Source organism: Lithobates pipiens, unplaced genomic scaffold (assembly GCF_037356315.1).
Source record: "Lithobates pipiens isolate NorthernLeopardFrog02 unplaced genomic scaffold, aLitPip1_a1.2 Scaffold_8, whole genome shotgun sequence".
NCBI classification, from domain to species: Eukaryota; Metazoa; Chordata; class Amphibia; order Anura; family Ranidae; genus Lithobates; species Lithobates pipiens.
In genome coordinates, this window is record NW_027507903.1 from 309,167,215 (window position 1) to 309,182,817 (window position 15,603).

Genomic DNA, 15,603 nt, shown 5'->3' on the forward strand with positions numbered 1-15,603 from the left:
TCTTCAGTCACATTCATTTCATCGTCCACCCCTCTCATAAAAATCAGCAACTGAGCCATGTCAGATAGGTCCGTGCTTTCATCACAGGCTATTGAAAAGAAGTCAAAATCCGCTCCTTTGGATGTCAACTGTCTCTTAATATCTGATGAAATCTCTTCAATTCTCCGTGCTACAGTGTTTACGAGCCAAGCAAATGTTGGCAAACTCTTGCTTCTTCTCTGGACAGATATTCTCCACCATTTTCATAACGCATTCTTTGATGAAGTCACCCTCAGCAAAAGATTTGCAATTTTTGGCAATTAACATTGCCACCTCATAGCTTGCCTTTGTGGCATTTTCATTTGACTCACGGGCTCTTGTGAAAAATCGCTGTTGCGACATTAAAACAGCTTCAAGTTGCTTAAATTTTTCCCTGCGGTCGCGCCCTGTTAGCTTGTCATATGTGCTATGTCGCGACTGGTAGTGCCTCTTGACATTAAATTCCTTATAAACAGCCACAGTCTCTTGGCATATCAGACAAACACAGTGATTCCGTATTTCAGTGAAGAAATATTCCACTTTCCACTTGTCCTGGAAGCGGCGGCCCTCACTGTCAACTTTTCTTCTCTTGTTTACAGTCGCCATTTTATAAATTGACCAGAATGGGAAAATATTATGTAAGCGCAGTGTCAGAGGTTTTGGTCTAAGCGTGTTCGTCACATACACTAATACACCGCCCAGCAAGAACTCTCCTACCTTTTGCGGCTGTGTTTGGTGAAGATGAGCTGTTATTTGGATATATATATTTAATTCTCTTTCTCTTTATTTCTCTCTTTCTCTTTAATTCTCTTTTTCTTTATTTCTCTTTATTTCTCTTTAATTCTCTTTTTCTTTATTTCTCTTTATTTCTCTCTTTCTCTTTATTTCTCTTTAATTCTCTTTCACTTTATTTTTTCTCTCTCTCTTTAATTCTCTCTCTCTTTAATTCTCTCTCTCTTTAATTCTCTCTCTCTTTAATTCTCTTTATTACTCTCTCTCTTTAATTCTCTCTCTCTTTAATATTCTTTCTCTTTAATTATCTTTAATTATCTTTATCTGTAATTCTCTTTACCTTTTTTCTCCTCTTGTTCTGGCTTTCAGGAAGCTGACAGCGTGCGGCGCCGCAGCCAATCTGCGCCGCCAATCCGCGCCGCCAATCACAGGCACTGAGAGATCTGCAGCTACTGCAGGGACAGCTCAGTGTCTGCTATTGGCGGCGTGTGCTGTCAGCTTCCCGAAGGCCTTGGACCGCCCCCAGAATCTGATTGTCAGTGAGAGGCGGGGATGAGAGGCGGGGTGAGAGGCACTAGCAGCCAATCACCGCCACCAATCGCCGCCGGAATCACAGGCTCCGGACCTGCCGCACACGCCCCAGCTTGTCAGAGAGGCGCTCGGGGTGTGTGGAGCCAGGCGGGCCATAATACAGGAGAAGCTGGGGGCAAGGTGGGGGCCATACAAAACCGGACCGCGGGCCGCAAATGGCCCACGGGCCGGACTTTGGACATGACTGGTATATGCCATGTAATGTATTGAATGCACAAGGTGACTGAAAAAATGGAACAAGGAAATCCATAAAGAAAAACTGCACCAAGTAATGTTTAAAGAATGACTATATAAGGTAGCGCTAATAGGATTAAAAAATGTCTCTGTTGAAAATATGAATTGAAGGCTTGCTCCCAACAGCCATGACACTAGTAAAGCAATGAAAGGAAAAGGAGTAAGTGCCAATTTTTCTTCTGCATTTCATAGCAAAGCAGTATGAAGCAGTGTTTTTTTTTTTTTTTTAAGTATTTGCCGCCCTAATACAATATGAGCCTTTACAGTATGCATTGTAAGTTGTAATGTCCATCTCCAGCATGATGGAGTGGAAATGTAGACACAGCTATCATTTTTTAATCATGTCAGACCATGGTATACAAATGATCTGCTTTTAGTACAATGATTTATTATAAAAGTAAACTTTCCAGTACCATATTAACACCATGTTAACAGTACCATATTAACTGACTGAATTCTACAATGCATTTACCTAGGCAATATATATAGTATCCACAAAGCAGGTGGGAAAAGTTTATTAAGTTATTGGAATTCTCATCATAAATATATTGGACAGTACCATGCAACTCTAATAAGCAGGAATCTGTGGAATGGGGAAAAAAATAGTTATTCTGGAAATTATGTAGCAATGTAGTGATTTGCATATAAATGAACAGTGGGCACACTGTAACAGGAGCTTTTGCAGCTTGAAGAACCTTACGACTGAAACTGGAATCAGCTAAGGCCAGCACATGCACCTGGTAAAACTTACCAAACATGTGAGCAGAAGACCAAGTGGCAACCTTGTAAATCTGGGACACACCCACCCGATGCTAAGAAAACCATGAAGCACTAACAGATTTGGTTGAGTATGCCTTCACAGAGGAAGGTAGAACCTTATCCTGTACACCATGGATCTCCAAACTTTCTGAACATGGGGCCAGTTTACGGTCCTTCAAACTTTGGGGGAGCCGGGCTGTGATCATTGGGAGTAGAAATTGTTTTGGCGTCAGTGGGAGTAAACAATGCATCTTTGGTATTGGCTGGAGTAATAGTTTGCCATTGTTGATCTCAGTGGGAGGAATAGACCCCCATCGTTGGTGTCACTTTGAGGAATAGTGCCCCATCATTGGTGTTTATGGGAGATGTAGTGCCTTATTGTTGATGTCAGTAGCAGGAAACACGCCCATTGGCCGGATAAAGTCAAGCAAAGTTTTGGGCCGCAGTTTGGAGACCACTGCTGTAGACTATAGGCTCAAATTATTTTTTAATCCATCTGGAAAGAGTGGAATGAGAGACGGCATTGAGTTACTTGATAATACCCCAGGGGTTAAATCTGCCACTGACTTTTGTTTCTCTTCTGCTGGCTCTGGTTACTATGAGCGCAGGATAATGAGAAGACACCAGACACAGGTGTGATGTATCAGCTCAACATCAAACATTTATTCTGTGAGTTACTGTTATTATTTGTATAAATCAACATAGGGCGTTGCCTTAGACAGTAGCCAATTAGCAGTTTACATATGTAGGGAGACCGAAACTAGCTGATAACACACTTTCATTTCTTAGAGATTACATTTTTGTTTTTTCAGTAAATCAAAATTGAACAGTTTTGTTACAATTTAAATGGATACTCTGACAACAAACCACAAAATTGTTCATTTGAAACTCACTTTATCCCTACAGATGGGATTTCCTCTGTTTACCACCTCCAGACAGTGGTGAGAAATTTCCCTGGAATGTGAGTACCAAAAAAAAATCAGGGTGACTAACTCAACCACAACCTAAAAAAACTGACTTTATAGGCTCAATATGGAAGCTCACACACACTTATAAAACATAGTACATTTATTTGCATACATTAAAATACAATGATTAAAATACCAACATAAAAAGCCCTAACATGATCCAAGTGATAGACAAAATCTCAGGTAAATGCCCCACTATAGATGCCAGAATTATATACTTAACTTAACTTAATTCCAAGTGATAGACAAAATCTCAGGTAAATGCCCCACTACAGATGCCAGAATTATATACTTAACCAGCATATAATATGTAGATGTAGAGTCTGTGTACTTCTGGTCACCGTTCAATGTTTTGCCAATTCTGGCTTCCTCTGCAACCAATACAATATTAGGGCAGCAATCAATATGGCAGATCACAGAGCAAAGCCTAGGGGCTGGCACAGGGTGTACCAGAACCCAGCCAAATATGGCTGGGAATGGGATACCGCCGCAGACTATCATAGAGATAAAATTAAAAGCCAGGAACCGCAAGTTGTAGATTATCATAGATCGCATAAAAACTAGATAGTATCACTATTCTCACAATCGCAAAGCCAAAATCAGTGGAAAAAACATTAACAAGTGCCCAATGATGTCATCAAAAGAGTGAAAGTCCATATAATCAGCCCAAGGACCATCAGGTAGAAGTGTGCTGCCAAACTACTGGACCAAACACCATGCTGCCCCTCCCAAGCTGCTTGGCTTGTGTTAGTCAACCCACATTTTTTGTTGGTATCTACTGTATATTCGAATGTGGCTTGACAAAAGTCAAAACCCCTTTTCCCTGGAATGTGTTGGAGTAGGACATATAGATGAAAGAACAATGTCCTGATTAAGGTTGAAGGAGGAAATTACCTCGGGAAGAAAAGAGAACTTAGAATCCAAGACAACTTTACCAGGCTTAAGGTACACAGCAGAATATCCCAATTAGGTTGGGACCCCACAGTATGATTTAAAAAATACCAGCACTCATTATCAAAACATTATCAAGCATATTATTAACGCATTATCAAAACAGTGATCCATTCCCTAATATCACTTATTTGACCATTTTTGTCTCATAGACTTTTTCAAGCCTATGAGATGAAACATGTAAGTGACATCAGACTCTGAATGGAACCAGAACTTGAGTAATATATTTGATGTTACTGATTTGAAATACTGATAAGACTGCTACAATCTGTAACTCCTTTAAGCGTATTCTTATTTAAAAAAATAGCTTGATTAATTTACTACACTATGAGCTTTGCTTTTGGTCTTTCCTGTTATATTTTTGGAGAGTGGATTTGAAAGAAAGAGGGAGGTGCCTATGAATCATGTCCCAATATTCCATGCCTGATATGACCTATTGAGATCCAAGTGTCTGAGTATCTAGTGAGAGTCTATTTGCATGTCAGGTATTTCACAATGGTTAAGTGGATTGATGGGAAGAGTTATTTGCACGTATGTTCATATCACTGGTGATTAGAGCTGTTAATTTCATGTAATAATATTTTATTTTTTCTTCTTCAATATATTTATATTATAGGTGTAGGCAATACAGAGTTTGCATACATCGCAGGTCGAAATGAACAATATAGTTGCCAATGTTGTACAGAAAGTTTGAAGTTACAAAGAACAATAGAAGGTGGAATACAACAAACAGGAAGCTGGATTTCCATATCATATTTTTATTTCTAAATCTTATTTCAATAAATACCAGTCTAAGGATTTGGCCTCTTATTTTTTCATAATATTTCCTGGTTGATCTGAGGGAAGGTGAGTGACATCAGATGGCCACACTTTTACTTGCATCATGCATTATATGACCCACTTATTTGCAAGGGTCTTATTATCTGGTGGGAGTCCAATTTGTATGCGGTGTACTGCACAGAGATGATATCCCATGGTGGGAAGAAATAGCTGCATGGAATTGTGAATTGTGTTTATGAGCACTCATTTATGGACTATTTGAAATATCTGTGTTTATTTTATAGAGGGATCACCGTTTTAACAAAAAAGTGCTGGAATTTTTTAAATCATATTGTCTACCTGCCCAAGGTGACAGGGTCATTCCAGCTACTGGGGGTTGTTGTATATGTAGCGTACCCCCTTAAAGGCCGTAAGTAACTGAGATCCCCCAACCTGCACAGCCAGGCACACCGAATTTCTACAAGCACTCAGAGAATAGTCTGTGACTTTGTTTTTGTTATTTATTAAATAATAACTTGGATAGAGATGGAAAATTGTGGGATGCCCACTTGACTTCAAAACAACTTCAGGGACAAATCCTATATACAGTCTCTATGTTCACTCCACTTCTTCCTCCAGCACTCACTTGCTTGCAGAAACCCAGCTTGGACACTTGTGAAGATCTGACAAAGCATTCAGTCAGATTGAAGTAAAAGCCTGTTATGTTATGTTACGTTCAGTGTTCAGAATTAATCCCCCTGTGGCTGCTGATCCCAGCACCACCTCTTTAAGCAATGCCAACCTGCCTGGCTGCTGCTCCCTTTTTCACCAGCCCTTCAGTCTAACTTATCCCCACAGTCTTCCAGACTGACCCTCTCTTCACAGTCCTCCAGACTGACACTCACCAGCCCACCCGGCTGACTCTCAGGAGATCTCCCGGATGTGCTGACCTGCTCCTGCTGTCCTCTTCCCATGCCTCCGGGAAGGGATTCCTGCATGTGTTGTGGTGGATCCTTCCAACGCCCGGGGTCACTCCATACTAGGGGGGGCCCTGGAAGAGCCTCCGACAGCTTTATTTCTCTCTTTCTCTTTATTTCTCTTTAATTCTCTTTCACTTTATTTTTTCTCTCTCTCTTTAATTCTCTCTCTCTTTAATTCTCTCTCTCTTTAATTCTCTCTCTCTTTAATTCTCTTTATTACTCTCTCTCTTTAATTCTCTCTCTCTCTTTAATATTCTTTCTCTTTAATTATCTTTAATTATCTTTATCTGTAATTCTCTTTACCTTTTTTCTCCTCTTGTTCTGGCTTTCAGGAAGCTGACAGCGTGCGGCGCCGCAGCCAATCTGCGCCGCCAATCCGCGCCGCCAATCACAGGCACTGAGAGATCTGCAGCTACTGCAGGGACAGCTCAGTGTCTGCTATTGGCGGCGTGTGCTGTCAGCTTCCCGAAGGCCTTGGACCGCCCCCAGAATCTGATTGTCAGTGAGAGGCGGGGATGAGAGGCGGGGTGAGAGGCACTAGCAGCCAATCACCGCCACCAATCGCCGCCGGAATCACAGGCTCCGGACCTGCCGCACACGCCCCAGCTTGTCAGAGAGGCGCTCGGGGTGTGTGGAGCCAGGCGGGCCATAATACAGGAGAAGCTGGGGGCAAGGTGGGGGCCATACAAAACCGGACCGCGGGCCGCAAATGGCCCACGGGCCGGACTTTGGACATGACTGGTATATGCCATGTAATGTATTGAATGCACAAGGTGACTGAAAAAATGGAACAAGGAAATCCATAAAGAAAAACTGCACCAAGTAATGTTTAAAGAATGACTATATAAGGTAGCGCTAATAGGATTAAAAAATGTCTCTGTTGAAAATATGAATTGAAGGCTTGCTCCCAACAGCCATGACACTAGTAAAGCAATGAAAGGAAAAGGAGTAAGTGCCAATTTTTCTTCTGCATTTCATAGCAAAGCAGTATGAAGCAGTGTTTTTTTTTTTTTTTTAAGTATTTGCCGCCCTAATACAATATGAGCCTTTACAGTATGCATTGTAAGTTGTAATGTCCATCTCCAGCATGATGGAGTGGAAATGTAGACACAGCTATCATTTTTTAATCATGTCAGACCATGGTATACAAATGATCTGCTTTTAGTACAATGATTTATTATAAAAGTAAACTTTCCAGTACCATATTAACACCATGTTAACAGTACCATATTAACTGACTGAATTCTACAATGCATTTACCTAGGCAATATATATAGTATCCACAAAGCAGGTGGGAAAAGTTTATTAAGTTATTGGAATTCTCATCATAAATATATTGGACAGTACCATGCAACTCTAATAAGCAGGAATCTGTGGAATGGGGAAAAAAATAGTTATTCTGGAAATTATGTAGCAATGTAGTGATTTGCATATAAATGAACAGTGGGCACACTGTAACAGGAGCTTTTGCAGCTTGAAGAACCTTACGACTGAAACTGGAATCAGCTAAGGCCAGCACATGCACCTGGTAAAACTTACCAAACATGTGAGCAGAAGACCAAGTGGCAACCTTGTAAATCTGGGACACACCCACCCGATGCTAAGAAAACCATGAAGCACTAACAGATTTGGTTGAGTATGCCTTCACAGAGGAAGGTAGAACCTTATCCTGTACACCATGGATCTCCAAACTTTCTGAACATGGGGCCAGTTTACGGTCCTTCAAACTTTGGGGGAGCCGGGCTGTGATCATTGGGAGTAGAAATTGTTTTGGCGTCAGTGGGAGTAAACAATGCATCTTTGGTATTGGCTGGAGTAATAGTTTGCCATTGTTGATCTCAGTGGGAGGAATAGACCCCCATCGTTGGTGTCACTTTGAGGAATAGTGCCCCATCATTGGTGTTTATGGGAGATGTAGTGCCTTATTGTTGATGTCAGTAGCAGGAAACACGCCCATTGGCCGGATAAAGTCAAGCAAAGTTTTGGGCCGCAGTTTGGAGACCACTGCTGTAGACTATAGGCTCAAATTATTTTTTAATCCATCTGGAAAGAGTGGAATGAGAGACGGCATTGAGTTACTTGATAATACCCCAGGGGTTAAATCTGCCACTGACTTTTGTTTCTCTTCTGCTGGCTCTGGTTACTATGAGCGCAGGATAATGAGAAGACACCAGACACAGGTGTGATGTATCAGCTCAACATCAAACATTTATTCTGTGAGTTACTGTTATTATTTGTATAAATCAACATAGGGCGTTGCCTTAGACAGTAGCCAATTAGCAGTTTACATATGTAGGGAGACCGAAACTAGCTGATAACACACTTTCATTTCTTAGAGATTACATTTTTGTTTTTTCAGTAAATCAAAATTGAACAGTTTTGTTACAATTTAAATGGATACTCTGACAACAAACCACAAAATTGTTCATTTGAAACTCACTTTATCCCTACAGATGGGATTTCCTCTGTTTACCACCTCCAGACAGTGGTGAGAAATTTCCCTGGAATGTGAGTACCAAAAAAAAATCAGGGTGACTAACTCAACCACAACCTAAAAAAACTGACTTTATAGGCTCAATATGGAAGCTCACACACACTTATAAAACATAGTACATTTATTTGCATACATTAAAATACAATGATTAAAATACCAACATAAAAAGCCCTAACATGATCCAAGTGATAGACAAAATCTCAGGTAAATGCCCCACTATAGATGCCAGAATTATATACTTAACTTAACTTAATTCCAAGTGATAGACAAAATCTCAGGTAAATGCCCCACTACAGATGCCAGAATTATATACTTAACCAGCATATAATATGTAGATGTAGAGTCTGTGTACTTCTGGTCACCGTTCAATGTTTTGCCAATTCTGGCTTCCTCTGCAACCAATACAATATTAGGGCAGCAATCAATATGGCAGATCACAGAGCAAAGCCTAGGGGCTGGCACAGGGTGTACCAGAACCCAGCCAAATATGGCTGGGAATGGGATACCGCCGCAGACTATCATAGAGATAAAATTAAAAGCCAGGAACCGCAAGTTGTAGATTATCATAGATCGCATAAAAACTAGATAGTATCACTATTCTCACAATCGCAAAGCCAAAATCAGTGGAAAAAACATTAACAAGTGCCCAATGATGTCATCAAAAGAGTGAAAGTCCATATAATCAGCCCAAGGACCATCAGGTAGAAGTGTGCTGCCAAACTACTGGACCAAACACCATGCTGCCCCTCCCAAGCTGCTTGGCTTGTGTTAGTCAACCCACATTTTTTGTTGGTATCTACTGTATATTCGAATGTGGCTTGACAAAAGTCAAAACCCCTTTTCCCTGGAATGTGTTGGAGTAGGACATATAGATGAAAGAACAATGTCCTGATTAAGGTTGAAGGAGGAAATTACCTCGGGAAGAAAAGAGAACTTAGAATCCAAGACAACTTTACCAGGCTTAAGGTACACAGCAGAATATCCCAATTAGGTTGGGACCCCACAGTATGATTTAAAAAATACCAGCACTCATTATCAAAACATTATCAAGCATATTATTAACGCATTATCAAAACAGTGATCCATTCCCTAATATCACTTATTTGACCATTTTTGTCTCATAGACTTTTTCAAGCCTATGAGATGAAACATGTAAGTGACATCAGACTCTGAATGGAACCAGAACTTGAGTAATATATTTGATGTTACTGATTTGAAATACTGATAAGACTGCTACAATCTGTAACTCCTTTAAGCGTATTCTTATTTAAAAAAATAGCTTGATTAATTTACTACACTATGAGCTTTGCTTTTGGTCTTTCCTGTTATATTTTTGGAGAGTGGATTTGAAAGAAAGAGGGAGGTGCCTATGAATCATGTCCCAATATTCCATGCCTGATATGACCTATTGAGATCCAAGTGTCTGAGTATCTAGTGAGAGTCTATTTGCATGTCAGGTATTTCACAATGGTTAAGTGGATTGATGGGAAGAGTTATTTGCACGTATGTTCATATCACTGGTGATTAGAGCTGTTAATTTCATGTAATAATATTTTATTTTTTCTTCTTCAATATATTTATATTATAGGTGTAGGCAATACAGAGTTTGCATACATCGCAGGTCGAAATGAACAATATAGTTGCCAATGTTGTACAGAAAGTTTGAAGTTACAAAGAACAATAGAAGGTGGAATACAACAAACAGGAAGCTGGATTTCCATATCATATTTTTATTTCTAAATCTTATTTCAATAAATACCAGTCTAAGGATTTGGCCTCTTATTTTTTCATAATATTTCCTGGTTGATCTGAGGGAAGGTGAGTGACATCAGATGGCCACACTTTTACTTGCATCATGCATTATATGACCCACTTATTTGCAAGGGTCTTATTATCTGGTGGGAGTCCAATTTGTATGCGGTGTACTGCACAGAGATGATATCCCATGGTGGGAAGAAATAGCTGCATGGAATTGTGAATTGTGTTTATGAGCACTCATTTATGGACTATTTGAAATATCTGTGTTTATTTTATAGAGGGATCACCGTTTTAACAAAAAAGTGCTGGAATTTTTTAAATCATATTGTCTACCTGCCCAAGGTGACAGGGTCATTCCAGCTACTGGGGGTTGTTGTATATGTAGCGTACCCCCTTAAAGGCCGTAAGTAACTGAGATCCCCCAACCTGCACAGCCAGGCACACCGAATTTCTACAAGCACTCAGAGAATAGTCTGTGACTTTGTTTTTGTTATTTATTAAATAATAACTTGGATAGAGATGGAAAATTGTGGGATGCCCACTTGACTTCAAAACAACTTCAGGGACAAATCCTATATACAGTCTCTATGTTCACTCCACTTCTTCCTCCAGCACTCACTTGCTTGCAGAAACCCAGCTTGGACACTTGTGAAGATCTGACAAAGCATTCAGTCAGATTGAAGTAAAAGCCTGTTATGTTATGTTACGTTCAGTGTTCAGAATTAATCCCCCTGTGGCTGCTGATCCCAGCACCACCTCTTTAAGCAATGCCAACCTGCCTGGCTGCTGCTCCCTTTTTCACCAGCCCTTCAGTCTAACTTATCCCCACAGTCTTCCAGACTGACCCTCTCTTCACAGTCCTCCAGACTGACACTCACCAGCCCACCCGGCTGACTCTCAGGAGATCTCCCGGATGTGCTGACCTGCTCCTGCTGTCCTCTTCCCATGCCTCCGGGAAGGGATTCCTGCATGTGTTGTGGTGGATCCTTCCAACGCCCGGGGTCACTCCATACTAGGGGGGGCCCTGGAAGAGCCTCCGACAGCTTTCTCAGCACTCCATATTCCAACAGACTGCTCCTGTTGGCATGACTCATGCCTATTTATGAAGTGATACAGTTTAAGGAAAAAACACTGCGCTACAATTTAGTATATATGGAAAAAGGCCTCAACAGCCAAAAACAGCAGCCAACACCAAAAAACAAACAAAGTTCAACAAACAAAATAATACAAATAGTGTAGCGCTTCACTAATGAATGTGGTCAGCATAAATTATATGAATAAAGGCAAAAATAATATAAATATGAATGCCTAAAGAAAAGTCCAATATTGGCCGCACATTCCACTATGTAGCAGGCCCAAGGGTGGCCAACCGTCACAGAGGGGGGAAATTGGACTGGGCGGATGTATTCATGCGAGTCTGCTTGACTGTAACATCAGAGAAGAATGGATAAAATACTTCTTACCGACTTAGTTGGACCCATACAGTCATATGACAGTTGAGTCTAGAAGGCTTTAGGTCACAGTTTGGGACCGAGGAGTACGAAGAGGGAGGTCTGTTGAGCTGATGGATGAGCTCAAAACGATTGTAGGCCCTGTGATGGATCCTTTCAAATGGAACGTCAAGGGTGTATGTAGTCAATCTCAGACGTAGCCCGTTGTACTGATGCTCCAATCTCGCCCGAATAGGGAGGGAGACGTTGTGGGGGTTCAAGCCAGAGAAACAGAAAAAAGAAAAAAAGAAAAAAGGCTCCACATGGTGCAGGTCAGACGGTATAAAAAAGGTTGATTTATTGAAGTCAAAAAATAATTAATGACTTAGTGATCACATAGACAGTCTAAAATAGAAATTAAAAGCAATGTAGGGTGCCAACAGCTCGCCCAACGCGTTTCGACATATGTGTCTTCTACAGGGGCATGCCCCTGTAGAAGACACATATGTCGAAACGCGTTGGGCGAGCTGTTGGCACCCTACATTGCTTTTAATTTCTATTTTAGACTGTCTATGTGATCACTAAGTCATTAATTATTTTTTGACTTCAATAAATCAACCTTTTTTATACCGTCTGACCTGCACCATGTGGAGCCTTTTTTCTTTTTTTCTTTTTTCTGTTTCTCTGGCTTGAACCCCCACAACGTCTCCCTCCCTATTCGGGCGAGATTGGAGCATCAGTACAACGGGCTACGTCTGAGATTGACTACATACACCCTTGACGTTCCATTTGAAAGGATCCATCACAGGGCCTACAATCGTTTTGAGCTCATCCATCAGCTCAACAGACCTCCCTCTTCGTACTCCTCGGTCCCAAACTGTGACCTAAAGCCTTCTAGACTCAACTGTCATATGACTGTATGGGTCCAACTAAGTCGGTAAGAAGTATTTTATCCATTCTTCTCTGATGTTACAGTCAAGCAGACTCGCATGAATACATCCGCCCAGTCCAATTTCCCCCCTCTGTGACGGTTCGGCCACCCTTGGGCCTGCTACATAGTGGAATGTGCGGCCAATATTGGACTTTTCTTTAGGCATTCATATTTATATTATTTTTGCCTTTATTCATATAATTTATGCTGACCACATTCATTAGTGAAGCGCTACACTATTTGTATTATTTTATTTATGAAGTGAGTCCACACCCTGGCAGCCTATTTTCTGTGGATTGGCTGAAGAGGCTCTCATAAATATTCCAAACAGGCCTTCCTAGCTTCCACTAGTTACTAAACCCTGACCCAGATTCACAACCCAGGCCTGGCTTTCTGCCAAGCCAATTTGCCTACTCCAACCACTAACCTATTTACATCTAGCACACTAGAGGGTGCTAAATGTACAAATTAAGAGGGTATTGGGATTCACCTGAGTGCTTTTGGTCGGAAAATGCGATCGTATGTATGCTCTATCAGACTTTTGCTTGCCGAATCTCGGCCAGCAAAAGATTGAGAGCATGTTGTCAATTTTTCAATCAGAGAAAGTTCCTATCTGAAAATGAGTTTGTGTGTATGAAATTCCGACATGCAAAAACTCACGCATGCTCAGATTCAACTACGAGACGGGAGCTATTGGCTACTGGCTATTGAACTTCCTTTTTCTAGTCCCGTCGTACGTGTTGTAAGAGTGAGAAGCAAGCAGTCTTTGGAAAAGAATAGCTAGCGCCAACATTTGACCCTTAATGGTACTCAAGGCCAAATCCCAATACAGACCAGATTGGAGAAAAGCGAGAATTCCTTCCACAGTACTTCCTAGGATGGAGTTTCTTTGCCCTGCACCATGCAAAATAAGCCTTCCAGGTGTGATGGTAGGCTTCATGAAACGTTTATTTCCTAGCTTTTAGGAGAGATATGAAAGAACGAATCCGATAGGCCGATGTCACTCAGTAACTTGGTTTCAACAAGCCAGCACACATAAAGCAGGATGTGGACATGGGACAGAAGATATAAACCTTCCCAGGAAGATCCATGTTGAGTTTGCAAGACATCTGAGAATGTCACAGTACCACGTCCTACTGGGCCAGTTCAGTGCAATAAGCATTACCAGAATGTCCTCCATCTCGATTTGGCAAAGTAGGCGAGAAAGGAGCTTTAGAGGGAAAAATACAAAGAACAGGTTGAATTGATCCCATGCAGTTACCAGAGGATCCATTGCAAAGGCCTGAGAATTCCTAGTCCTTGTGATAAACCTGTAAAGTTTGTTGTTGAGCCTTGGAACATGTCTGAGCAAAGAGTCAATTTACTCCAAATTCAAGTGCGGACTCCTGAGGGGTCACATGCCAGAGAATATTGAATTGCAACGGTCTGGAGGGAAACTGGGCATATATTATTGCCTCAAAGGAGGCTAATATTAGTACCTAAACCCTCATGCAAAAGCAAATGGTTGGGTGGCTTCTGGATTGTAGAAACCAACTTGGGAGTAGAAAGCCAGGAGTTTGTGCACAGGAAAAAAGACCCTGGACAGGCCTGTATCCAAGATCAGGCCAAGATTCCCCAAATGATGAATTTAGTATCCATCCAAACCTCAGTAAGGTCTGCATTGTCCATAGCATGGGGGAGCATTATCTGAGGACCATCCTTTTGTTAAAAGGGACTTTCAGATTTCAATAAGTCTCCTGCATGCAGATCACCACAGCCACTGGGCTAAGGATGTGGGGAAGAAGTCCTTGTCTTCATCAACATGGGGACAAAGTGCTTTACCAGGGGGTTGCTGGCTAAGTACCACCTCATATTGAGGGCATGTGGCTTTGTATGGTTTAGGAGGGATGCACATGCTCACCTCCTCTTTCCTGGCCAGTTAGGCAGCATGCTTGAAAAAGAGTCTGGTAAGGATTTTTTTTGGGGGGTCCCTAGCTTTTTTTCTTGTTTTTTTGCATGGGGTCCCCCAAAAATACATATCAGACTGCATTGAATTTTGGAGGGGGATCCACCCAAAGGGCCTGGTATGAATTTTGGTAGGACCCCATGCAATTTCATGTTACACTAACCTGGTGTTTACTTTCACCTGTCAAGTGGGAATTTCTGGCTGATAGTTGAATGTTCCAAGAATGTATGAGTCACTGGTTGCTAGAACACAGCCTGTTCCCTAACAACCAGAAGATTTGCTCGGCCGAACAACTATTCATTCGGTCAATCTCCATAGATTCGGTTTACAGTGCAGAGATATCCCTCACAGTGTTTCCCCTTCTGGTTGAATGTTCTTAGCCTATAGTGTTATGCCCTGTACACACGGTTGGACATTCCGACCACAAAATCCGTCACATTTTTTCCAACAGATTTTGTCCGAAACTTGTCTTGCTTACACACGGTCGGACAAAGTTGTCGGAAAATCCGATCGTTCGGAACGAGGTGACGTTCGTTGCGTACGACGGGACTACGTAGAGGCTAGTAGCCAATAGCGTTGGTCTTGTAATTTAATCTGAGCATGCGTGGCACTTTGTCTGTCGGAATTCTCTACAAATGATCGGAAAAAGTCAGATCGGATTTTGTTGTCGGAAAATCTTAGATCCAGATCTCAAACTTTTTCTGTCGAGATTTCCGACGGAAAAAGTCAGATAGAGCCCACACACAATCGGATTTTCCGACAACATGATCTGATAGGACCTTTTCCTTCAGAATGTCCGACCGTGTGTACAGGGCATGAGGCTAATTTCTCTATTGATGATTGTTCTTAAACTCTTTTGGTTGAATGTTTTTAATGGCTGTTTTCTCTTAAGATTAAATTATAAGGGAATGTTAAACTTACATTACAAATATATAACAAACATTATGGCCATTATTTGTTACTTTTGTGTGACTGATGAGACATTCTCAAAGCAATTTTTTTATTCATAGTGTTTGTGGTAAATGCCAGAACTGTGATATCTCATTTCAGGCC

The 15,603-nt window shown here is 41.3% G+C and overlaps 1 long non-coding RNA gene across 1 annotated transcript in view; it reads right to left on the bottom strand.

Annotated features, from left to right (window-relative positions):
- Nucleotides 1-15,603, bottom strand: part of LOC143963158 (uncharacterized) — a 28,116-nt gene that overhangs the window by 10,532 nt on the left and 1,981 nt on the right. The window lies entirely within an intron of this gene.